This window comes from Pseudophryne corroboree (assembly GCF_028390025.1).
Source record: "Pseudophryne corroboree isolate aPseCor3 chromosome 7 unlocalized genomic scaffold, aPseCor3.hap2 SUPER_7_unloc_4, whole genome shotgun sequence".
Classification (NCBI taxonomy): domain Eukaryota; kingdom Metazoa; phylum Chordata; class Amphibia; order Anura; family Myobatrachidae; genus Pseudophryne; species Pseudophryne corroboree.
This window is the reverse complement of record NW_026967613.1, coordinates 490,023-515,000: the sequence shown is the minus strand read 5'-3', so window position 1 is coordinate 515,000 and position 24,978 is coordinate 490,023. Positions and strand designations below refer to the sequence as shown.

General features: G+C 46.9%; 2 non-coding genes across 2 annotated transcripts; both read left to right on the top strand.

The window, feature by feature from the left end:
- The first annotated feature begins 1,806 nt into the window (after positions 1-1,806).
- Positions 1,807-1,969, top strand: LOC134986557 (U1 spliceosomal RNA). The gene has a single exon (XR_010192409.1). It is a non-coding gene; the product is annotated as a U1 spliceosomal RNA (small nuclear RNA).
- Positions 1,970-23,824: 21,855 nt separating this feature from the next.
- Positions 23,825-23,989, top strand: LOC134986630 (U1 spliceosomal RNA). The gene has a single exon (XR_010192480.1). It is a non-coding gene; the product is annotated as a U1 spliceosomal RNA (small nuclear RNA).
- The last annotated feature ends 989 nt before the right edge of the window (positions 23,990-24,978 follow it).

The following is a 24,978-nucleotide window of genomic DNA, read 5'->3' as shown; positions in this document are numbered from 1 at the left end:
TCAATTAATTGACACTGGCCCTGCCTCTAGTACAGAACAGGCCTGTTCAAGTACAATCTGACAACGCCACCACGGTAGTGTACACAAATCATCAAGGCGGCACTCGAAACTAGGCGGCACTCGAAACTGCATGGCAAAGCTGGAAGTATCAAAAATCCTCCGTTGGGTAGAATGTCATCTGACAGCAATATCGGCAGTGTTCATTCCCGGAGTCCTCAACTGGGAAGCGGATTTCCTCAGTCGTCAGGACGTTCACGCTGGAGAGTGGAGAGGCCGCAGCAGAAATGTCTGCACTGGTGTCAGTAGGTGACTGAGGCAGGGATGACTGGGAGATAGTGGGTGACTGAAGCATGTATGAGTGGGAGATAGTGGGTGACTGAGGCCGGGGTGACTGGGAGATAGTGGGTGACAGGGAGATAGTGGTTAACTGAGGGAGGGGTGATAGGAAGGGGTTGGGTAAGTATGGGAAGAAAGTGGGTGACAGGGATAATAAATGACTAAGGCAGGGGTGATAGGGAGATAGTGGATGATTGTGGCAGGGGTGACAGGGACAGTAAGAGACTGAGGCAGGGGTGACAGGGATAGTGGCTGACTGAGGCAGGGGTGACTGTGAGATAGTGGGTGACTGAGGCAGGGTTGACAGGGATAGTGGGTGACTGAAGCAGGGGTGATAGGGTGACAGTGGGTGACTAAAGCAGGGGTGACTGGTATAGTGGGTGACTGAGGCAGGGATCGCAGGTATAGTGGTTGACTGAGGCAGCGGTGACTGGGAGATAGTGGGTAACTGAGGCAGGGGTGACAGGGAAAGTGTGTGACTCAGGCAGGGGTGACAGGGAGATAGTGGGCAGCATATCTCTGCCTCACTGCAGCAGCACATTCCTGCTTCAATGACAGCAGCACATCCCTGCCTCGCTGACAGCAGCACATTTCTGCCTCGCTGACAGCAGCACATTTCTGCCTCGCTGACAGCAGCACAGCACTGCTTCGCTGACAGCAGCACATCACTGCTTCACTACCAGCAGCACATCCCTGCCTCACTGGCAGCAGCACATCCCTGCCTTACTGACAGCTGTATATAGGGCCTAATTCAGACCTGATCCCTACTGTGCATATTCACACAACAGGAGATCAGGTCTGAAGTGCGTGTGTGCTGGTGCCGCAGTGCACCGGCACATGCCAGAGATGCGATCAGCATCTCTGCCCAGTGAGCGCCTCTGCCTGATTGACAGGCATAGGCGGTCACTGGGCAGGAGGAGTCGGGCCAGCGGCGTTGTGCCACCATTTTGGGGGCACAGTCCGGACAACGCAGACATGACCGGACCGTATGGGGGCGGGCCGTGACGGCTGCGTGACCCGGACAGCAACGGGCCTTATTTACTAAAATCTCAGATAAATTTTATGGCATTTATGTGCAGTCTAGTTTGCACAGTTGATAGAGTGTTGATCTTGCACTATCAATGTAAGCCTCACATAGGTTTGATACACATGTAAGTTTGTTTTTATTTTACTACATTGTGGTTTGTGGCTCTATACCATGTAATGCATGTCTTTTAACAGTAGTCAAGTCTTCCAATGTGCTTGTTAGTGAAACCCAATACATAGCTTTATTTTATTTTGTTTCTTCAAATATTACATAGTAACATAGTAACATAGTATCTGAGGTTGAAAAAAGACAATTGTCCATCGAGTTCAACCTATTTGTGGTGTCCTATGCATGATGAGTTCCCTTGTGCTGCCTCAGTTGAATCTCCTTTACTTGACAGAGATGTGCCTGAGCAGCGGCCCTCCCCAGCCCTATCCCAAATCATACTTATTTTGCATAGGAGATACCATGGTCATGAAGATTGTTCTCCCAGGGTGAGGTTCATTCATTGCATTCTGGGTATGCTGACCCCTGTTATTTCCACAAATGTGGGAAACTCGACTGCATTATTTGTGGTAGTGGGGGACTGTGTTTGTGCTTCCTCTGGTCAGCTCTGGTAAAAGTCAGATTTCTTTGTCTCAGATTTTCCTTTAGCCTTGTTCTTCTTTCGAGAGTTCCCTTGTGCTGCCTCAGTTGGATCTCCTTCACTTGACAGGGGGCTGCCCGAGCAGCGACCCTCCCCAGCTCTAGCACATGTAAGTTTGTTTTTATTTTACTACATTGTGGTTTGTGGCTCTATACCATGTAATACATGTCTTTTAACAGTAGTCAAGTCTTCCAATGTGCTTGTTAGTGAAACCCAATAGATAGCTTTATTTTATTTTGTTTCTTCAAATATTGAATGCATATGTCTTATAACTTTTTTTTTTTTTTTTAATATATATATACATTTTTATTATAAGATTTTCAATGACACAAAACCATCCAAGTTGCAGATTATGGATTGTGAAGGACAAATCAACCATATAAACAATTTAAGCAATTTAAATTGCATGCAGGTAGTAGAATATCCAACTCCTTGGATGAGAGTTGGTCGTAATAAACTAGGATAGAAAAGAATACAGTAGAAAATAAGATTTTAAACCTACCGGTAAATCTTTTTCTCGTAGTCCGTAGAGGATGCTGGGGACTCCGTAAGGACCATGGGGATAGACGGGCTCCACAGGAGACATGGGCACTTTAAGAAAGACTTTAGTTCTGGGTGTGCACTGGCTCCTCCCTCTATGCCACAGTTAGAGAAACTGTGCCCAGAGGAGACGGACAGTATGAGGAAAGGATTTTGTTAATCCAGGGCAAGATTCATACCAGCCACACCAATCACACCGTATAACTTGTGATAAACTACCCAGTTATCAGTATGAAAAAACAACATAGCATCAGTGCAGGACCGATGCAACTATAACATAACCCTTATTGAAGCAATAACTATATACAAGTATTGCAGAAGTAGTCCGCACTTGAGACGGGCACCCAGCATCCTCTACGGACTACGAGAAAAAGATTTACCGGTAGGTTTAAAATCTTATTTTCTCTAACGTCCTAGAGGATGCTGGGGACTCCGTAAGGACCATGGGGATTATACCAATGCTCCAAAACGGGCGGGAGAGTGCGGATGACTCTGCAGCACCGATTGAGCAAACATGAGTTCCTCCTCAGCCAGGGTATCAAACTTATAGTATTTTGCAAAGGTGTTTGAACCCGACCAAGTAGCAGCTTGACACAGCTGTAGTGCCGAGACCCCTCGGGCAGCCGCCCAAGAAGAGCCCACTTTCCTCGTGGAATGGGCCTTGACCGATTTCAGTAACTGCAATCCAGCCATAGAATGCGCTTGCTGAATCGTGTTACAAATCCGGCGAGCAATAGCCTGCTTTGAAGCAGGGGCACCAATCTTGTTGGTTGCATACAGGACAAACAGCGCTTCAGTTTTCCTGACTCTAGCCGTCCTGGCCACGTAAATTTTCAAAGCCCTGACCACATCAAGTAACTCGGAATCCTCCAAGTCACGCGTAGCCACAGGCACCACAATAGGTTGGTTCATATGAAAAGATGAGACCACTTTTGGTAGGAATTGAGGACGGGTCCGCAATTCCGCTCTATCCACATGGAATACCAAATATGGGCTTTTATGTGACAAAGCCGCTAATTCCGACACTCGCCTAGCCGAAGCCAAGGTTAATAACATGACCACTTTCCACGTGAGATAATTTAACTCCACTGTTTTAAGTGGTTCAAACCAGTGTGATTTTAGAAAACTTAACACCACGTTAAGGTCCCAAGGTGCCACCGGAGGCACAAAAGGAGGCTGAATATGCAGCACTCCTTTTACAAAAGTCTGAACTTATGGAGGAGAAGCCAATTCTTTTTGGAAGAAAATGGATAAGGCCGAAATCTGGACCTTAATAGAGCCTAATTGTAGGCCCAAATTCACTCCAGTTTGTAGGAAGTGAAGGAAACGGCCCAGATGGAATTCTTCCGTTGGAGCATTCCTGGCCTCACACCAAGAAACATAATTTCGCCATATACGGTGTAATGTTTTAACGTTACATCCTTCCTAGCCTTTATCAGCGTAGGGATAACCTCAACCGGAATGCTAGGATCCGGCATTCAACCGCCATGCCGTCAAACGCAGCCGCGGTAAGTCTTGGAACAGACAGGGCCCCTGATGCAACAGGTCCTGTCTTAGAGGGAGAGGCCACAGATCTTCTGTGAGCATTTCCTGCAGATCCGGATACCAGGTCCTCTGTGGCCAATCTGGAACAATGAGGATTGTTCTCACTTTTCTTTGTCTTATTATCCTCAACACCTTGGGTATGAGAGGAAGAGGAGGAAATGCATAGACCGACCGGAACACCCACGGTGTCACTAGGGCGTCTACAGCTACTGCCTGAGGGTCTCTTGACCTTGCGCAATACCTCTGTAGCTTTTTGTTGAGCCGGGACGGCATCATGTCTATCTGTGGCAGTTCCCACCGACTTGTAATCTGTGCAAAGACTTCCTGATGAAGTCCCCACTCTCCCGGATGTAGGTCGTGTCTGCTGAGGAAGTCTGCTTCCTAGTTGTCCACTCCCGGAATGAACACTGCTGACAGTGCGCTTGCCTGATTCTCCACCCAGCGAAGAATTCTGGTGGCTTGTGCCATCGCCACTCTGCTCCTTGGCGGTTTACATGAGCCACTGCGGTGACGTTGTCTGACTGGATCAGAACCGGTTGGTCGCAAAGTAAGGTCTCCGCTTGACGTAGGGCATTGTATATGTTGATGTGAAGACAAGTCTCTTGACTTGACCAAAGACCTTGGAAATTTCTTCCCTGTGTGACTGCTCCCCAACCTTGGAGGCTTGCGTCTGTGGTCACCAGGATCCAGCCCTGAATGCTGAATCTGCATCCCTCGAGAAGGTGAGCACTCTGCAGCCACCACAGGAGTGATACCCTGACCCTGGGGGACAGGGTGATCAACCAATGCATCTGTAAATGTGACCCGGACCACTTGTCCAGTAGGTCCCATTGGAAAGTCCTCGCATGGAACCTGCCGAATGGAATGGCCTCGTATGATGCCACCATCTTTCCCAGGACTCGAGTGCAGTGATGCACTGACACAAGTTTTGGTTTCAATAGGTTCCTGACAAGAGTCATGAGTTCCTGGGCCTTTTCTATCAGGAGATAAACCCTCTTCTGGTCCGTGTCCAGAATCATGCCCAAGAAAGACAGACGAGTAGTAGGAATCAACTGCGACTTCGGGATATTGAGAATCCAGCCGTGTTGCTGTAACACTTTCAGTGAAAGTGATACGCGGTTCAGCAACTGCTCTCTTGATCTCGCTTTTATGAGATCGCCCAAGTACGGGATAATTGTGACACCTTGCTTGCACAGGAGCACCATCATTTCCGCCATTACCTTGGTGAAAATTCTCAGGGCCATGGAGAGACCAAACAGCAACGTCTGAAATTGGCAATGACAGTCCTGTACCGCAAATCTGAGGTACGCCTGATGAGGTGGATAAATGGGGACATGAAGGTATGCATCCTGTACACAAATGCGGACAACAGGTGTCAAGCCGTGTGTTGCCTTTGTCAAGCTGTAATAAGTAGGGATAAGGACGTTAACCACCTCGGAACATCCTCCCTTATACGACACCTGCAGCGCATTCATCATAAGTCAGTGACAAGTTCAAAAACTTTGGATGACAGCGGAAGCAGTCCACTGACCACTAAATCCCTCCCTCTTGTAACCAAGCTCCTGCAAACCACACCACCAACTCCCTCAGTGTCAATTTCCTCCTTAGACAGGAGAGCCAATAGTCCTGCAGGCCATGTCACTGGCAAGTCTGACGAGTCCTCTCCTGCCTGGGATTCCTCCGATGCATCCTTGAGTGTAACGCCTACTGCTGCTGGCGCTGCTGTTGTTGCTGCTGGGAGTCATTCGTCATCCCAGAGGGGAAGTCGGAAGACCACTTGTACTACTTCCAGTAAGCAATTGACTGTCCAACAGTCCTTTGCGAGGAAGATGAAATATCACAGCAGTCATCCTGCTGCAAAGCGGATAACTCAGGTCTTGTCAGCCTGGGTGGTGAGAAACGTGGTTCCGGTATCCATCGTTAATTTAGAGGCAACTAGAGACTTGATTGAGGTACTGTGTCCCCGGTACCAAATACCCTCTAGGTTCCATTTCTCTAGGCAGGCGATACCGAAAATGTACACAGACTTCAGAAAAAGAGTCACCAGTGTCCTAAAAAATGCAGTTGTACCCAAGGTCCACTTGTCTGTGGTTAAGTGGAGCAGGGCAGACTCAGGACTATATGACTGTGACAGCCCACTGGGTAGATGTATTGCCCCCCGCAGCAAGAACAGCAGCGGCGGCACCAGTAGCAGCATCTCGCAATTGCCAACTCGTTCCTAGGCAGGCTACGCTTTGTATCACCGCTTTCCATAAGAGGCACACAGCTGACAACCTCTTACGGAAACTGAGGAACATCATCGCAGAATGGCTTACCCCAATTGGACTCTCCTGGGGATTTGTGACATCGGACAACGCCACCAATATTGTGCGTGCATTACATCTGGGCAAATTCCAGCACGTCCCATGTTTTGCACATACATTTAATTTGGTGGTGCAGAATTATTTAAAAAACGACAGGGGCGTGCAAGAGATGCTGTCGGTGGCCCGAAGAATTGCGGGCCACTTTCTGCCTTCAGCCACCGCATGTCGAAGACTGGAGCACCACCAAACATTCCTGAACCTGTCCTGCCATCATCTGAAGCAAGAGGTGGTAATGAGGTGGAATTCAACCCTCTATATGCTTCAGAGGATGGAGGAGCAGCAAAAGGCCATTCAAGCCTATACATCTGCCCACTAAATAGGCAAAGGAGGGGGAATGCACCTGACTCAAGCGCAGTGGAGAATGATTTCAACGTTGTGCAAGGTTCTGCAACCCTTTGAACTTGCCACACGTGAAGTCAGTTCAGACACTGCCAGCCTGAGTCAGGTCATTCCCCTCATCAGGCTTTTGCAGAAGAAGCTGGAGACATTGAAGGAGGAGCTAAAACAGAGCGATTCCACTAGGCATGTGGGACTTGTGGATGGAGCCCTTAATTCACTTAACCAGGATTCAATCTGTTGAAATCAGAGCAATACATTTTGGCCACCGTGCTCGATCCTAGATTTAAAACCTACATTGTATCTCTCTTTCCGGCAGACACAAGTCTGCAGAGGTTCAAAGACCTGCTGGTGCGAAAATTGTCAAGTCAAGCGGAACGTGACCCGTCAACAGCTCCTCCTTCACATTCTCCTGCAAGTGGGGGTGCGAGGAAAAGGCTAAGAATTCCGAGCCCACCCGCTGGCGGTGATGCAGGGCAGTCTGGAGTGAGTGCTGACATCTGGTCCGGACTGAAGGACCTGGCAACGATTACTGACATGTCGTCTACTGTCACTGCATATGATTCTGTCACCTTTGAAAGAATGGTGGAGAATTATATGAGTGACTGCATCCAGGTAGGCACGTCAGTATGTATACTGGCAGGAAAAAGAGGCAATTTGGAGGCCCTTGCACAAACTGGCTTTATTCTACCTAAGTTGCCCTGCCTCCAGTGTGTACTCCAAAAGAGTGTTTAGTGCAGCCGCTCACCTTGTCAGCAATCGGCGTACGAGTTTACTTCCAGAAAATGTGGAGAAGATGATGATCATCAAAATGAATTATAATCAATTCCTCCGTGGAGACATTCACCAGCAATTGCCTCCAGAAAGTACACAGGGATCTGAGATGGTGGATTCCAGTGGGGACGAATTAATAATCTGTGAGGAGGGGGATGTACACCGTGAAAGGGGTGAGGAATCGGAGGATGATGTTTGTGCAAGGAGAGATTGATTGATTGATTCTTTTTTGGTGGGGGCACAAACCAACCAGTCATTTCAGTCAGTCGTGTGGCAGACCCTGTCGCTGAAATGATGGGTTCATCAATGTTTTTCTTTTCAATCTAAGCCCCTGCAGTTTTCTGTAAGCATCTGCTTCGCTATGATGATCAACAAGTCACATGGGCAAACACTCAGGGCTGGAGGCGTAGATCTTAGGACCAGCTGCTACAAGCATGGCAGAGGTGTCACTATCACTGGTGACACCCAGAGAGGTGGCGAAGGAGATTGTAATGCAGTGCGCGCAGATAAGCAGCGCAATGGTAAAAAGGAGGCATGGTCTCATAGGTAGGGGCGTGGCCTGAATCACCATTTTGTTGCTCCGGGTATCCCGGGGGTTGGGGGCTGCACCCGGGGACTAGTGTGTGAGTGGTGCTGGCTCCTGCACAGTGACAGAAACTGGGTGTTGCACGTAATGTCACAGTGAAACACCCATATTCTGTCACTGAAGAAGAGCCGGCACTTTGGTGTCACCCCCCTTGGCGGGTGACACTCGGGTGTGTGCCGCAACCCTGTTGTGATGCCACTGACCCATGGGAAGCTTTACGTGGCTTACCCATGTGTTAGTAGCCCCAAGCATCTTTTGTGTTAGTCCCTGAAGAAAAACTTCAAATATTGTTTACAATTTTGTAATCAATGGGCCTAATTCAGTAAGGATTGCAAATTCTGCTAAGTAACAGAATTTGCAATCCTTTGGTTCGCATGCTGGGGCCACCCATCACAGGGCATGGCCACCCAGCATGCCGCCTCCCTTCTTGACCACGCTGAAATTGCAGTCTCAGTGCAGTTCAGCGTGATCATAAAAAATGGGTTAGCCTCCTGTTGGTGCAGACTGTACGTGTGCGCAGGAAGCCGCCACCATTTTTGTTATCGCAGCGGCTGCATGTGATGTCATGCAGCCGCTCTGACCACGCCTCCTGTTTCTCCGTTGCCGACCCCATTTTGTAGCCCTGCCCCTGCACCGCTCCATCTCCGACTTTGAAATGGATTGTTGCTGACCCCCCCCCCCGCACCGATTGACAGTCAGAGGTGATCGCATTATCTGCGGGGTGCCACAGAAAATGCAGGCGCATGCGTATGCTCTTAGCAATTTTTGCAGTTGGATTGCTTATTGCGATTACAATCCAACCTGAATCAGGCTCTATTACCTATCACAATGCACTGCAGGTAGTACAAAATGGGGTTAATATAGGAGAAAAACCCCCAGAGCTGTGCTCCTTAACTGTCCCTGGTGGCTAGTGGAGCAGCTGCCCAGTAATCAGTGTCCACGCCAGTGCGCACACGGCCCGCCCCCTACAGCCACGCTGGATCTCGGTATAGTGTGGGCACCGAAGCCCCTTACCTCCCTTTCATCAGCGGCCTCGTGATCCCGGAGGGCGGTGTGTGTGTGACTGACCTTAGGAAGAAACCGGAGCCTCCGCTGCAGTGACCCAGCAACCAGGGCACGGGAGTATACTGCGCCGCTGGGAGTGATGGAGCTGCAGTAAAGATGTCTATTAGACCTAGCCTGCTGCAGCCCTTGTAGATTCTTATAAAAAAAGTTCTTCTTTTCTTGTCAAAATTAATAGCTAAGAATAGGCTGCCTGAGGCAGCCCCCTGTTAAGTGGCCTGCTACTGAAGGCACCAACTACAAACTGAGCTCCCTGTTCATGGAAGCGAGGTTATAGAGCAGGGGGCGCTGAGCATCTTGGGAACAGTCAAAAGCTTTGAGCCTGTTGGTGCCTCAGATCAAGATCCTACTCTACACCCCAATGTGAATCCTTGTGGAGTCCAGTGTACCCCACAGAAGAAATGAATGTGTCACACCCATTGGCAGCAACATTAGAATAGCTGCTGATGGGCACAATTGAGAAAGGAAGGGGGGAAAACATTTGAATCCAGCACATATATGTAATTTGAATATGTAATTTGTACTTTCCTACTTTAAAATGTAATGGATGAACCTCACCCTGTGAGAACTATCTTTATGATCAAGAGATCTCATATGCAAGATAAGTATGTGTTGGCAGAGGCGCTCACTGGGCAGAGATGCTGATCGCATCTCTGGCATGTGCCGGTGCACTGCGGCACCAGCACACACACACACACTTCAGACCTGATCTCCTGTTGTGTGAATATGCACAGCAGAGATCAGGTCTGAATTAGGCCCTATATACTGCTGTCAGTAAGGCAGGGATCTGCTGCTGCCAGTGAGGCAGGGATCTGCTGCTGCCAGTGAGGCAGGGATCTGCTGCTGCCAGTGAGGCAGGGATCTGCTGCTGCCAGTGAAGCAGGGATGTGCTGCTGTCAGCAAGGCAGTGATCTGCTGCCCACTATCTCCCTATCACCCCTGCCTGAGTCACACACTTTCCCTGTCACCCCTGCCCCAGTTACCCACTATCTCCCAGTCACCGCTGCCTCAGTTAACCACTATACCTGCGACCCCTGCCTCAGTCACCCACTATACCAGTCACCCCTGCTTTAGTCACCCACTATACCAGTCACCCCTGCTTTAGTCACCCACTATCTCTGTCACCCCTGCCTCAGTCACCCACTATCCCTGTCACCCCTGCCTCAGTCTCCTACTGTCCCTGTCACCCCTGCCACAGTCATCCACTATATCCCTATCACCCCTGCCTTAGTCACTGACTATCTCCCAGTCACCCCGGCCTCAGTCACCCACTATCTCCCACTCATACATGCTTCAGTCACCCACTATCTCCCAGTCATCCCTGCCTCAGTCACCTACTGACACCAGTGCAGACATTTCTGCTGCGGCCTCTCCACTCTCCAGCGTGAACATCCTGACGACTGAGGAAATCCGCTTCCCAGTTGAGGACTCCGGGAATGAACACTGCCGATATTGCTGGCAGATGACGTTCTACCCAACTGAGGATTTTTGATACTTCCAGCTTTGCTATGCAATTTCGAGTGCCGCCTTGATGATTTGTGTACACTACCGTGGTGGCGTTGTCCGATTGTATTTGAACAGGCCTGTTCTGTACTAGAGGCAGGGCCAGTGTCAATGAATTGAACACTGCCTGCAATTCCAGAATGTTTATCGGGAGGAGAGATTCCTCCCTGGTCCACCGATGGTGAAGGGTCGTCATCACGGCCATGACCTTGGTGAATTTCCGAGGTGCCGTGGCCAAACCAGAAGGCAGGACCTGAAATCCAAAAACTAACCAGGCACAGCACTGCTTAGCTTCCAACATCAGATGAGATTGGACATATCCAGTGTGATGCGGCTGTATTTGATTTTTGCTGTTTCTAACTTCTACTTCTAACTACTGGTACATCAATGAATAAGTTTCAAAATAGAATGCATCAAGAGAACGGTGTTGGTAGTATAAAACTACCTACAGCACCTGGTATTCCCAGGTGGTCTCACATCCAAGAACAAACCAGGCCTAAAATCAGGCGATATTGGGCATATACAGTGTGGTGTGGCTGTAGATGAGCTTAGTGGTTTCTGTTAGAGTTCTTCTACGTCTAACTACTCGTACATAAATGAGTAAGCGGACGATTTATTAAACCTGGTGAAATGATAATTTGCATGGTGATAAAGTACCAGCCAATCAGCTCCTAATTGCCATGTCACAGGCTGGGTTTGAAAAATGACAGTTAGGAGCTGACTGGCTGGTACTTTATCACCTTGCACTTTATCAGTTCACCAGGCTTAATAGATCTGCCCCAATGTTTCAAAATGGAATGCATCAAGAGAACGGTGTTAGTATTGTAAAAATACACACAGCTCCTGGTATTTCCTGGTGGTCTCCCATCCAAGTACTAAAACCAGGACCAACACTGCTCAGCTTCCATGATCAGGAGAGATTGGGCAAATCCAGTGTGCTGTGGCTGTAGATGAGCTGGTGGTTTTTATTACAGCTCTTCTACTTCTAACTTCTGGTACATAAAAGAATACATGTAAAAATTAAATGTACCAAGAAAATGGTGTTGGTAGTTTAAAAACACCTAAAGAATCTGATACTACCAAGCAGTCTCCCATCCATGTATTAACAAAGTCCAATACTGCTTTGCTTCAAAAATCAAATGAGATTGGGCATATCCAGTGTGGTGTGGCTTTAGATAAGCTTTGTGGTTTCTGTTAGAGCTCTTCTACTTCTAACTACTGGTACATTAATGAATATGTATAAGGTTGTAGTTTATCCAATATGCCTTTACTACCTTACCTTTCAACCCCCCCTCCCTCCCCTCTTCTCCTTATAGCTTCCTTAGTTCTCTCCTCCTCATGTGTGCGTTATTTGTTTTCTCATACGTCCTAGATGATGCTGGGGTCACATTAAGAACCATGTGGTATAGACGGGATCTGCAGGAGACATGGGCACTTTAAGACTTTCAAAGGGTGTGAACTGTCTCCTCCCTCTATGCCCCTCCTCCAGACTCCAGTTTTAGTATTGTGCGCAGTGATACTGGATGCACTACAGGGGAGCTCTACTGAGTTTCTCTGAAAAGACTTGTTTGTTTTTTTTATTTTCAGGGAGGCTGCTGGCAACAGTCTCCCTGCTTCGTGGGACTTAGGGGAGAGAAGTATGACCAACTTCTAGTGAGTTCAATGGCTCTGCTTCAGGCTGACAGGACACCATTAGCTCCTGAGGGTGCTGATCGCTGGGTACGCCTAGATGCACACTCCCGCAGCCTGCCGTCACCCCCTTACAGAGTCAGAAGACAGGTGAGTAGCAGAAGAACAGAAGACTTCTTCTCCAGTGATGGCATTCTGAGGTACCGAGCAGCGAGCGGAACGCTGCGCGTCATGCTCCCACACAAACACAGGCACTGCAGGGTGCAGGGCACGGGGGGGGGCACCCTGGGCAGCATAAATTCCTCACAAAAGGCTGGAAAAAGTGGACATTAGTGCCTGGGCACTGTCCTTACCCCGCTAGCGTAATTAATTATTTCTGAGCGGGACAGATACGCGCCATTACAGTAGCGGGGCTTCTTCCTCACCTCACCAGAACATCTTTAGAGCATTACAAGTCTATCACTATAGAGTTTATTATTTCCCAGACTGTGTACTTTTGGCGCTGGATTGTGAGCTGAAAAATCCTCTGTGTCCCTCTGACAGATTTACTGACGGTCTGTCCCCCATAAGCCGATGTGTCTGTGGGTACTTGGTACATGTGTGTCAACATGTCGGTGGCTGAATGTTTTTCCCAAGAGGAAACTATATTAGGAATGCAGACATATGATGGTGGCCCTGTTGGCACCACCAATAACTGACTGGGTAAAAGTTTCAGTAATATCAGAGTAAGGTTGGATAAATCTGTGTCCCAGACACAGACGTAGAGAATAGATGTGATGTTCATGGCTATGTTTCTTTTCCCTCAGGCCCCGCGGGGTCGCAAAAATGTTATTTTGCCCAGTTACTACACACTGATACTGACACGGATACTGATTCCTATGTCGACCATAATGTTTCCTGATTAGATCCAATATTGGCAAGGAGCATTCAGTACATGATTGTGGATATTAAGGACATATTAAAATCACTGAAGACCCTGCTGTTCCTGACAAAGGGGTCTATATGTATGTATATATAGATATATAATGAAAGCTGATGTAACGTTCCTCCATCTCTGTTTGAGAAAGTCTGGGCCAGCTCGACAAGATGGTTTCAAATCCCCAAAAGAATTCTGGTTGTTTATTTATTTCCCGCCGCGGACAGAATAAAGTGGGAGTCACCCCCTGTTCTGCACGGGGCCCTGTCACAAATCCAGCGGATCGTATGCAGGAAGCTACATTATTTCTAGTTATGTAACCAAGGGTACATTACTTAGACCTGCCATTACATGTGCATGGGTGAGTAGTAGTATTCAAGAATTGGTCGAATACCTTGTCATCCGATATAGATACCTTGGAGAGATGGGATACTCCTTACGTTGTATCATATCAAGGACACTGCAGCATACTTACGTGAGACTGCAAGGGATATAGGACTCTTGAGTTCACGGGCCAATTTCATGGCAGTCTCGGATAGGAGGGCATTGTGGATTCACCAAGAGAATGCTGATGCTGACTCCAAGAAGAAAGGGAGTCTCTTCCCTATGAAGGTGAAGCGTTGTTTGGTGACTGCCTAGTTAATTTGATCTCGGCAGCTCCCGCAGGTAAGTCAACCTTCTTGCCCTATGTTCCCTCCCAACGGATGAAGACGCATCATTATCTGATGCAGTCATTTCGGCCCAATAGATATGCAAGAAGTTAAGATTCCCCTTTCTTTGCAGGTAGAGGAAGGAGAAGAGGGAAGAGGTCTGCATCCTCTTCAAGATCGCAGGAGCAGAGATCATCCTCTGCTTCTGCCAAATCCACCGCATGACGCTGGGGCTCTCTTGCAGGAGCCCGCACCAGTGGGGGCACGTCTAAAACTCTTCAGTCAGTTCTGGATTCATTCGGACATGGACTTGTGTGTTTTACAAATAGTGTCCCAAGGGTACAAACTGGGGTTTCAAGACGTTCCCCCTCACCGATTGTTCAAATCGGCTTTAGTCAGCAGGGAGAAGGTTTTTATTCAAGCCTCTTCGTGGTCCCTAAGCCGGACAGCTCAGTCAGACCAATCTGAAATCCCTCAATTTCTACCTAAGGAAATTAAATTTCAAGATGGAATCTCTCAGTGCAGTGATCTCCAGTCCGGAGGAAGGAGATTTCATGGTTTTGGTAGACATAAAGGATGCCTACTTACATGTTCCCATTTAGCCTCTGCATCAAGCTACCTGAGGTTTGCAATTCAGTATTGTCATTACCAATTTCAGACATTGCCGTTTGGTCTGTCCATGGCTCCGAGGATTTTTACCAGGGTGATCGCAAGCAAGGAGTAACAATTATCCCGTACTTGGATGATCTTTTGATAAAGGCGAAATCCAGGGACCAGTTAGTGCAAAACATTGCACTCTCCCTGACAGTTCTTCAACAACATTGTTGGCTCCTAAACTTGCCAAAATCGCAGTTGGTCCCAATGACGCGGTTGTTGTTTTTGGGAGTGATACTGGACACAGAAGAGGTTTTCTTCCAGTGGAAAGGCTCTGGAGATCCAGAGTCTGGTCAAACAAATTCTGAAACCAGCAAGAGTGTTAATCCATCAATGCATTTGGTTGCTGGGTAAGATGGTTGCGGCCTACGAGCCCATTCAGTTTGGCTGGTTCCATGCCAGAGTGTTCCAGTTGGACCTGTTGGACAAGTGGTCCGGATCCCACCTACACACGCACCGGAGGATAATCCTGTCTTCCAAGACCAGAATCTCACTCCATTGGTGGCTGCACAGTTCTCACCTCCTAGAGGGGCGATGGTTCGGGATCCAGGACTTGATCCTAGGGACCATGGATGCAACCCTCCGAGGCTGGGGAGCAGTCACACAGGGGGAAAACGTCCAAGGAAGATGGTCAAGTCGGGAAAGTTGTCTCCACATAAATGTTCTGGAGTTAAGGGCCATTTAATAACTGCAGACACAGTACGCACTGGGACGGGTGCCCAGCATCCTCTACGGACTAAGAGAAAAGGATTTACCGGTAGGTATTAAAATCCTATTTTCTCTAACGTCCTAGAGGATGCTGGGGACTCCGTAAGGACCATGGGGATAGACGGCTCCGCAGGAGACATGGGCACTTTAAGAAAGACTTTAGTTCTGGGTGTGCACTGGCTCCTCCCTCTGTGCCCCTCCTCCATACCTCAGTTTGATACTGTGCCCAGTGGAGACTGGGTGCTTTTCAGGAGCTCTCCTGAGCTTTCTGACAGAAAGTATTTTGTTAGGTTTTTAATTTTCAGGGAGCACTGCTGGCAACAGACTCCCTGCATCGAGGGACTGAGGGGAGAGAAGCAGCCCTACTCTCCGAGTTGCAAGGTCCTGCTTCTTAAGCTACTGGACACCATTAGCTCCAAAGGGATTAGCTCCAAAGGGATTGGTACGCAGGATCTCACCCTCGCCGTCCGTCCCAGAGCCGCGCCGCCGTCCCCCTCGCAGAGCCGGAAGATAGAAGCCGGGTGAGTATGAGAAGAAAAGAAGACTTCAGAGGCGGCAGAGGACTTCATGATCTTCATTGAGGTAACGCACAGCACTGCAGCTGTGCGCCATTGCTCCCATACACCTCACATACTCCGGTCACTGTAAGGGTGCAGGGCGCAGGGGGGGCGCCCTGGGCTGCAATATAAACCTCCTTTTTGGCAGAAATATAACATATATACAGCTGGGCACTGTATATATGTATGAGCCCCCGCCAATTGTACAGTTTAAGCGGGACAGAAGCCCGCCGCCGAGGGGGCGGGGCTTCTCCCTCAGCACTCACCAGCGCCATTTTTTCTCCACATCACCGCTGAGAGGAAGCTCCCCAGACTCTCCCCTGCTTATACCACGGTAGACAAGAGGGTTGAAAAGAGAGGGGGGGGGCACATAATTTGGCGCAAATTACATACAGCAGCGCTACTGTGCAAACATTAAGTTACTGTGCTATTCCTGGGTTATATAGCGCTGGGGTATGTGCTGGCATACTCTGTCTCTCCAAAGGGCAGAGCCGGCCATAGGCAAACTAGGCAATTGCCTAGGGCATTTGATATGCCTAGGGGCATCAGCAACTTCTGCTGATTAACATGATATGCGGCATGCCTATATTCTATGTGTAGCATTTCATATGCAGATACAGCCACAGTCTCACACAGTATATAGGCGTGCTGCATATCATTTTAATCAGCAGAAGCTGCGTGTGCATCCTAACAACATAGCAATGCAAATAAGATGCATTTTAATAAAAAAAAGGTGCCCCAACGTTAGCATTGAGGCAAGATTTATGAGGACACATCTGTATCCAAGCAGAGGCAGAGGTCACAGTGTTAGTGGCAGTGTGAGTGCTGTGTGCATGTGAGTGGGTTGATTGTGCAGTAGTGTTCGGAATATGAGTAAGGAGCATTATGTGTGTCATGTAAAAATGCATTAATAATGTGCAACATATGTGTAAGGGGCACTATGTGTGTCATTATGTGTATAAGGGCATTAATAATGTGCGGCATATGTGTAAGGGACATTGGTGGTCATTCCGAGTTGTTTGCTCGGTAATTTTCTTCGCATCGCAGCGATTTTCCGCTAATTGCGCATGCGCAAGGGTGGTCATTCCGAGTTGTTCGCTCTGTAATTTTCTTCGCATCGCAGCGATTTTCCGCTAATTGCGCATGCGCAATGTTCGCTCTGCGACTGCGCAAAGTAAATTTGCTATGCAGTTAGGTATTTTACTCACGGCATTACGAGGTTTTTTCTTTGTTCTGCTGATCGTAGTGTGATTGACAGGAAGTGGGTGTTTCTGGGCGGAAACTGGCCGTTTTATGGGTGTGTGTGAAAAAACGCTGCCGTTTCTGGGTAAAACGCGGGAGTGTCTGAAGAAACGGGGGAGTGTCTGGGCGAACGCTGGGTGTGTTTGTGACGTCAAACCAGGAACGAAACTGACTGAACTGATCGCAGTTGTCGAGTAAGTCTGGAGCTACTCAGAAACTGCTGAGAAGTGTCTATTCGCAATTCTGCTAATCTTTCGTTCGCAATTTTGATAAGCTAAGATTCACTCCCAGTAGGCGGCGGCTTAGCGTGTGCAATGCTGCTAAAAGCAGCTTGCGAGCTAACAACTCGGAATGAGGGCCATTATGTGTAAAAGGGCATTAATAAAGGTTGTCATAATGTGTAAGACGCATTATGTTTATAAGGACATTAATGATGTGTCTCATATGTGTAAGGGGCATTACTGTGTGGAATTATGTGTATAAATGCATTACTAATGTGTGGCATTATGTGTATAAGGTGCTCTAATATGTAGCGTTGCGTATAGAAAGGGCATTTACTGTGTCGTCTAATGTGAATAAAGAGCAATAGGGTGTGGTGTAATGTAAATAAGGAGCAATTCAGTGTGATGTAATGTGAATAAGGCGCACTACTGTGAGAAGTAACGTTTATAAGGTAAAGTGATACTACTGTGGGATGTAATGTGAATTATGGACACTATCGCGTGATCAAATGTGAATAAAATTGCAGTACTGTGTGGCGGAATTTTAATTGGGGGTACTATTGTGTGGACATGCCCATTGCCAGCAAAAACACACCCCTTTTTGGACTGTGCGCCAAATGTGCGAACTGTTCCTGTTTAAAATATAGGGGGTACAAACACCAAAATAAGTACTGTTTTGGGTGAGGGTTGATGGTGCTGGGAAAGAGGTGCAAGGTCAGAGGCGGAACCAGCGGTGGTGCTAGGGGGCACCAGGCAAAATCTTGCCTAGGACATCATATTGGTTAGGGCCAGCTCTGCCAAAGGGCCTTGTGGGGGAAATGTCTTCAGTAAAAGCATTCCCTGTGTGTGTGGTGTGTCGGTACGCGTGTGTCGACATGTCTGAGGAAGAAGGCTATATTAGAGAGGAGCGGGAGCAAATGAATGTGGTGTCTCCGCCGACACCTGATTGGATGGATATGTGGAATGTTTTAAATGCTAGTGTAAACTCATTGCACAAAAGATTAGACAAGGCTGAAGCTTTGGGACAGTCAGGGTCTCAACCCATGCATGATCCTATGTCGCAGGGACTGTCAGGGTCTCATAAGTGCCCACTATCCAGATTGTTGACACAGATACCGACACGGATTCTGACTCCAGTGTCGATTACGATGATGCAAAGTTACAGCTAAAATTGGCAAAATACATTTGATATATGATTATGGCAATAAAAGATGTTTTGCACATCACAGAGGAGCCCCCTATCCCTGACAAGAGGGTACATATGTACAAGGGAAAGAAGCCTGAGGTAACCTTTTCCCCTCACACGAGCTGAACGAGTTATGTGAAAAAGCTTGGGAATCTCCTGCAGATTTCCAAAAGGATTCTTATGGCGTATCCTTTCCCATCAACGGATAGGTAACGATGGGAATCCTCCCCTTGGGTGGACAAAGCATTAACACGCTTATCCAAGAAGTTAGCCCTCCCATCCCAGGATACGGCTACCCTCAAAGAGTCTGCTGACCGCAAACAGGAGATTACCCTGAAGTCCATTTATACACATTCAGGTACCTTACTCAGACCGGCAATTGCGTCGGCCTGGGTGTGTATGTGTAGTGCTGTAGCGGCATGGACGGATACCCTAGATAAGGATACTATTTTATTGCCCCTGAGGCATATAAGAGATGCTGTCCTATATATGTGTGTATGCAAACTACAGGTGGTGCTGCATGGCTCACACCCTTTTACTTGTCTTGTAGAGCAACTCTGGAGCTGTTACTTGGTCCAGCTGCTGCAAATAATCAGCTTGAATGCTTCAGGGGCTGGGGCATGGCCAACATGAGCCCCACACTGATGGGGGTGTATAAAGCGATCTAGGGGTCATCCAAGCGCAACCCCACAAAGGCCGCCATGCCCTGCGTGTTGGTATAGTGCGATGGATCGATACCATAGGTGTGCAGTGGGGAGCCTTAGATAAAGTATTACCTCAGGAGTTACCTTGTATACAGACAGAACGAGACTTGAGATGTATATCTCCTTTATATAGTACTGAAATAGCAGGATCAATACAACAGGTTTCAGTATCATCAGCTTATCTCCTTCTCCCTCAGAGACTCTTCTAGAAAGACACATGTGAGGTAAAAACAAACAAGTACATAACATATGCAACAGACAAACACTACATCTCTGTAACTATACAGCGCCATCTGCTGCCCCTGTACGGTAACTACATGCATATAAACGAAACCATAGTCTGTTGTCCATATTTCAACACCCCTTCTCAACAGACTGGGTTTCTTCAGTTAGACCCATCTTTGACGTAAGTCTCCAATGTCTCTCTCTGGTAAGAGGCTTGGTCATGATATCAGCTGTCATATCTTCTGTTGGGCAATAGTTCAACTCTATAAGACCTTGTTCCTGTAGATCCCTCAGGAAGTGATGCTTGACATCAATGTGCTTGGTTCTTGGGTTCACTCTTTCTGTTTGCGCTAATGCAATGCATCCTTGATTATCCTCATATATCTTGATAGGTTCTTCTTGAGGCATTCCTAGGTCTGATAGTAGTTGTATTAACCATACCACTTCTTGACTTAGTGTGAATGTTCCATCACCTTCTCTTGAGATTTGCATTCCCAAGTAATGCGTTATGTGGCCGAGGTCTTTTGTTTCAAACTGACGGTTTAGTTCTTGTAACAATTCAACTTCGTCCCCTTCTTGTTCGAAACAAACTAGCAAATCGTCCACGTAAATTAATACATAGAACCATCTTCCCTCTATCAACTTCGTGTAGAGACATGGGTCTGCTTTGCTTCTGATGAATCCCTTTTCTGTCAGAACTCCATTTATCTTTGTATTCCATGCTCTTGCTGCTTGTTTAAGACCATATATACTCTTGTTCAGTTTACATACGTGATCTGGGTTCTGAGAATCCACGAAGCCTGGTGGTTGTTCCATGTATATATCTTCCTTTAGTTCACCATGTAGGAAAGCCGTCTTTACATCGAAATGTTTCACTTTCATACCCTTTATGGCTGCTGTTAGGAGTAAGGTTCTAATGGTAGTGTGCTTCACAACTGGAGCAAACGTTTCATCATAATCTTCTCCAAATTTCTGTGAATATCCTTTAGCAACAAGTCTTGCCTTGTATCTTTCTATTTTTCCTTCAGAATCATACTTGACCTTAAACGTCCATTTACATCCTATGGCCTTTTTGTCTAATGGTAGTCTGGTCAATGTCCATGTCTGATTGTCTTCCATTGATTCCATTTCTTCTTTTGCGGCTCCTAGCCATTTCTGTGCTTCTCTTTCAGAAAAATTTGCAATTTCTTCCCATGATGCCGGTTCTTGTATGTTAATGGCTTTTGCTTTGTAAGATAAACGTGTAGGTGCTTTTCCCTTATTTTCTCTTGAAGAGCGTCTCACACCCTCGGATGCACTCTCATGAGTGTCGCTGGTATTTGTCTTGTGTTGTACTTCAACTTCTTGAATGATCTCTACTTCATCTGTTTCTTTGAATTTGGTGCTTTCTTCTTCTTCAGTAGAGTCTACTGGAATTATGACATCATCTCGTGTTTCCTCTATGAATGTCACACTGTTGCTTATAATTACTTTTCCAGTTCTTGGATTTAAGATTCTGTAGCCTTTTGAATGTTCACTATAGCCGACTAGAACTCCCTCTTCTGCTCGGTTCTGCAACTTGCTTCGTTTTTCAGCAGGAATGTAAACGAAGGCTCTGCATCCAAAAACTCTAATGTGCTTTAAGCTGGGTTTCTTACCGTGCCACAGCTCATATGGTGTCTTCCTTACTGCTTTGGAAAGTAGTCTGTTTTGAAGATAGGTGGCTGTTGCTGCTGCTTCACCCCAATATTTATCAGGTAGTCCTGAATCTGTAAGCATGCACCTTATCATTTCTGTTAGTGATCTGTTTTTCCTCTCAGATACGCCATTTTGCTCTGGTGTATATGGTACTGTCTTCTGATGCTCAATACCGAGTCCTCTTAAGTACCGTTCTATTTTCTGTCCTGTGAACTCGCCTCCATTGTCGCTGCGAAGAGTTAGCATATTCCTCTTGAACCTGTTTCTGGTCATGTTCACATAGTCTTGCAGCTTTTCAAAGACTTCATCTTTACTTTTTATTAGATAAGTGACTGTGAACCTGGAGTAGTCATCAATGAATGTCAGCATATACCTTTTGTCTCCTACGGTTCGCGTTTTCATAGGTCCGCATACATCACTATGTACCAGGTCTAGTGGTCTGGAAGCTCTGTTTTCACTTTTCTTAGGAATTGTTGTCCTTGTCGCTTTCGCTTTTATGCAACATTGACACTTCATCATTTCTGAACAGTCTGACACTTTGAGATCCCTGGCTAGGTCTCTCTTCTGCATTTCCTTTATGCAATCTGGGTGTCTGTGTCCTAATCTTCTATGCCACTTATGAATACAGTCAGCGTGTTTCTGTGTACTCAGCTTTGCCTGCTGTGCTGAGATGTCCAGACAGTATAAATGTTCTTTTATTCTGGCTGTAGCTAGTGTTTCTCTTCCGTTTTGGATAAAACACTTATTATTCTGAAACTTTACAGTAAGTCCTTTTTCTACTAGATTCTTTACTGATAGCAGTGCTCCCTCAAGCTTGGGAACATATAGCACATCTGTTACGGGTATTTCTGTATAGCTGCCATTACCCTTGGAACATAGGAATTTACCATTCCCTTTCCCTTCTGCAATGATATTTGTTCCATCTGCTAGGTAGATTGTTTCTTTATGGTTCAAATCAAGTTCAGTAAAGAAGTCCTTGTTATTTGTCATGTGACTAGTCGCTCCTGAGTCTACATACCACTTTTCTGATAATTGGTTTACTGTCGCTTTAAATGTTCCATTCCAATTGTGTGCTCCTGTATCTGTAAGTGTGGCTTTGGCTCTTTGTTTGTGTAATCTTTCTGGTGGTTTGTGCTGCTCTGTCTTCCATATGGTGCAATCTCTTTTCAGGTGACCCACTTTCTTGCATCTGAAACATGCTCTTGTTTCCCTGGTGTGTGGCTTAGTGTCCGCCATTTTAAGTGCTTTCTCTGTGTCACTTTCAGTATTGCACTCTGTAAGCTCCTTTCTGCGTTGATACTCCTCTATGAGCCTGTTCTTCACAAAGTCTAGTGTGATTTCTGCTTCAGGTCTCATTTCTAGTGCGTTTATTAGTGCACTGTATGTATCTGGTAAACTGCAAAGGATGATGGCTACTATGTGGTTGCTTTTGATTTCTTCTCCCATTGACCTGAGCTGTATGGTTATCTCTAGTAGTGCACTGATGTGTTCTTGCATTGTCTTGCCTTTATTAAATCTCATTTGATATAATTTTCTTAATAGGAATAGTTTGCTGTTCAAACTTGCTCCTTCATGCACTCTCTGCAAAGCACACCACATGCCTTTAGCTGTACTCTCTTGTCTTATGTGTATAAGCTGTTCATCTTCCACTAGTAAACTTATAGTGGCTCTTGCCTGTCTGTCCTTCTTAATCCACTGCTGATCCTCTCCTTCAGGTCTGTCTGCATTTATAACATCCCATAAATCATCTCTGGTTAATAGCATTTCTACTTTAAACTTCCATGTTTGATAGTTCTCATTAGAAAGCTTGCTTGCAGCTAGTCTGAGATCTGTGTAATTTGCCATAACCCTTCCTTGTATAGATCTCTCTATTCTTCTGTGGTATTAAACTTGTTTTACTCACAGTTTTCTTTCCAAGGTTCTCCTGGGTTGTTTCTTGTGCGTTACACAGTCTGCTGTCTGCGCCTGCTGGGACTTGCAGTGCGACTCGTGATCTGGATGCTGCTTGGGATGCACTCCTGAAAACTTTATCTTGTACAGACTCCAGTCTGGGCCCATAACCTGTTGGTATAGTGCGATGGATCGATACCATAGGTGTGCAGTGGGGAGCCTTAGATAAAGTATTACCTCAGGAGTTACCTTGTATACAGACAGAACGAGACTTGAGATGTATATCTCCTTTATATAGTACTGAAATAGCAGGATCAATACAACAGGTTTCAGTATCATCAGCTTATCTCCTTCTCCCTCAGAGACTCTTCTAGAATAACCACATGTGAGGTAAAACAAACAAGTACATAACATATGCAACAGACAAACACTACATCTCTGTAACTATACAGCGCCATCTGCTGCCCCTGTACGGTAACTACATGCATATAAACAAAACCATAGTCTGTTGTCCATATTTCAACACTGCGTGACCATTTTCTCTTTTCATATGCAGACGAGGGTTGCAGCCAACTATACCCATTGCTTGGATGACATCACCATATGCGAATCCATCTGCTGCAGGCCTTCCCCCAGGAATGCTTGCACTAGTTGTTGCATTTGGTTTGTTGTTTGGGGGGTGCTTCAGTATTAGGCAGCCTTCTGCCCTCACACATTCGTCTGAAAATGTGTTCTCCCTGCAGTTGTTGTCCCCAGATGAGAGTTCCCTTGTGCTGCCTCAGTTGAATCTCCTTTACTTGACGGAGGTGTGCCTGAGCAGCGGCCCTCCCCAGCCCTATCTCAAATCATACTTATTTTGCTTAGGTGATACCATGGTCATGAAGATTGTTTTCCCAGGGTGAGGTTCATTCATTGCATTCTGGGTATGCTGACCTCTGTGATTTCCCCAAATGTGGGAATCTCGACTGCATAATTTGTGGTAGGGGGGGGACTGCATTTGTGCTTTCCCCTGGTTGGGTCTGGTATAATTTAGATCTCATTGTCTCAGGTCTCTCTCCAGCCTAGTTTGCTGTCTGTTTCCACTTCTCTTTTCTTGAGCCCCTCCCTTCTATGCCCTTGCGCACTATCCTGACTTCTCCCGTCTGCTTACTTTGTGCCTTCCAACGCACAATGCGAACTACAGGTGGTGTTGCAGGGCCCACACCCTTTTATTTGCCTTACAGAGCAGCTCTGGAGCTGTTACAGTGCCCAGCTGCTGCAAGAAATCAGCTTGAATGCTTCATGGGCTGGGGCATGGCCAACATGAGCCCCACACCAAAGGAGGGTGGGGGGTGTTCAATGCGAACTAGGGGTCATCCAAGCGCCCCTTTTCTCTTTTCATATGCAGATGAGGGTTCCAGCCAACTTTGGCCCACTGCTTGGATGACATCACCGTATGCAAATCCGTCTGCTGCAGACCTTTCCCCAGGAATGCTTGTACTAGTTGTTGCATATGGTTTGATGTTTGAGGGTGCTTCAGTATTAGGCAGCCTTCCGCCCTCTCATTTTCATCTGAAAAGATGTGGTCTCCCTGCAGTTGTTGTCCCCAGACAAGAGTTCCCTTGTTCTTCCTCAGTTGAATCTCCTTAACTTGACGGGGGTGTGCTCGAGCAGCCGCCCTCCACAGCCCTATCCCAACACATGCTTTTCTTGCGTATGAGATCTCTTGATCATGAAGATAGTTCTCACAGGGTGAGGTTCATCCATTACATTTTAAAGTAGGAAGGTACAAATTACATATTCAAATTACATATATGTGCTGGATTCAAATGTTTTCCCCCCTTCCTTTCTCAATTGTGCCCATCAGCAGCTATTCTAATGTTGCTGCCAATGGGTGTGACACATTAATTTCTTCTGTGGGGTACACTGGACTCCACAAGGATTCACATTGGGGTGTAGAGTAGGATCTTGATCTGAGGCACCAACAGGCTCAAAGCTTTTGACTGTTCCCAAGATGCTCAG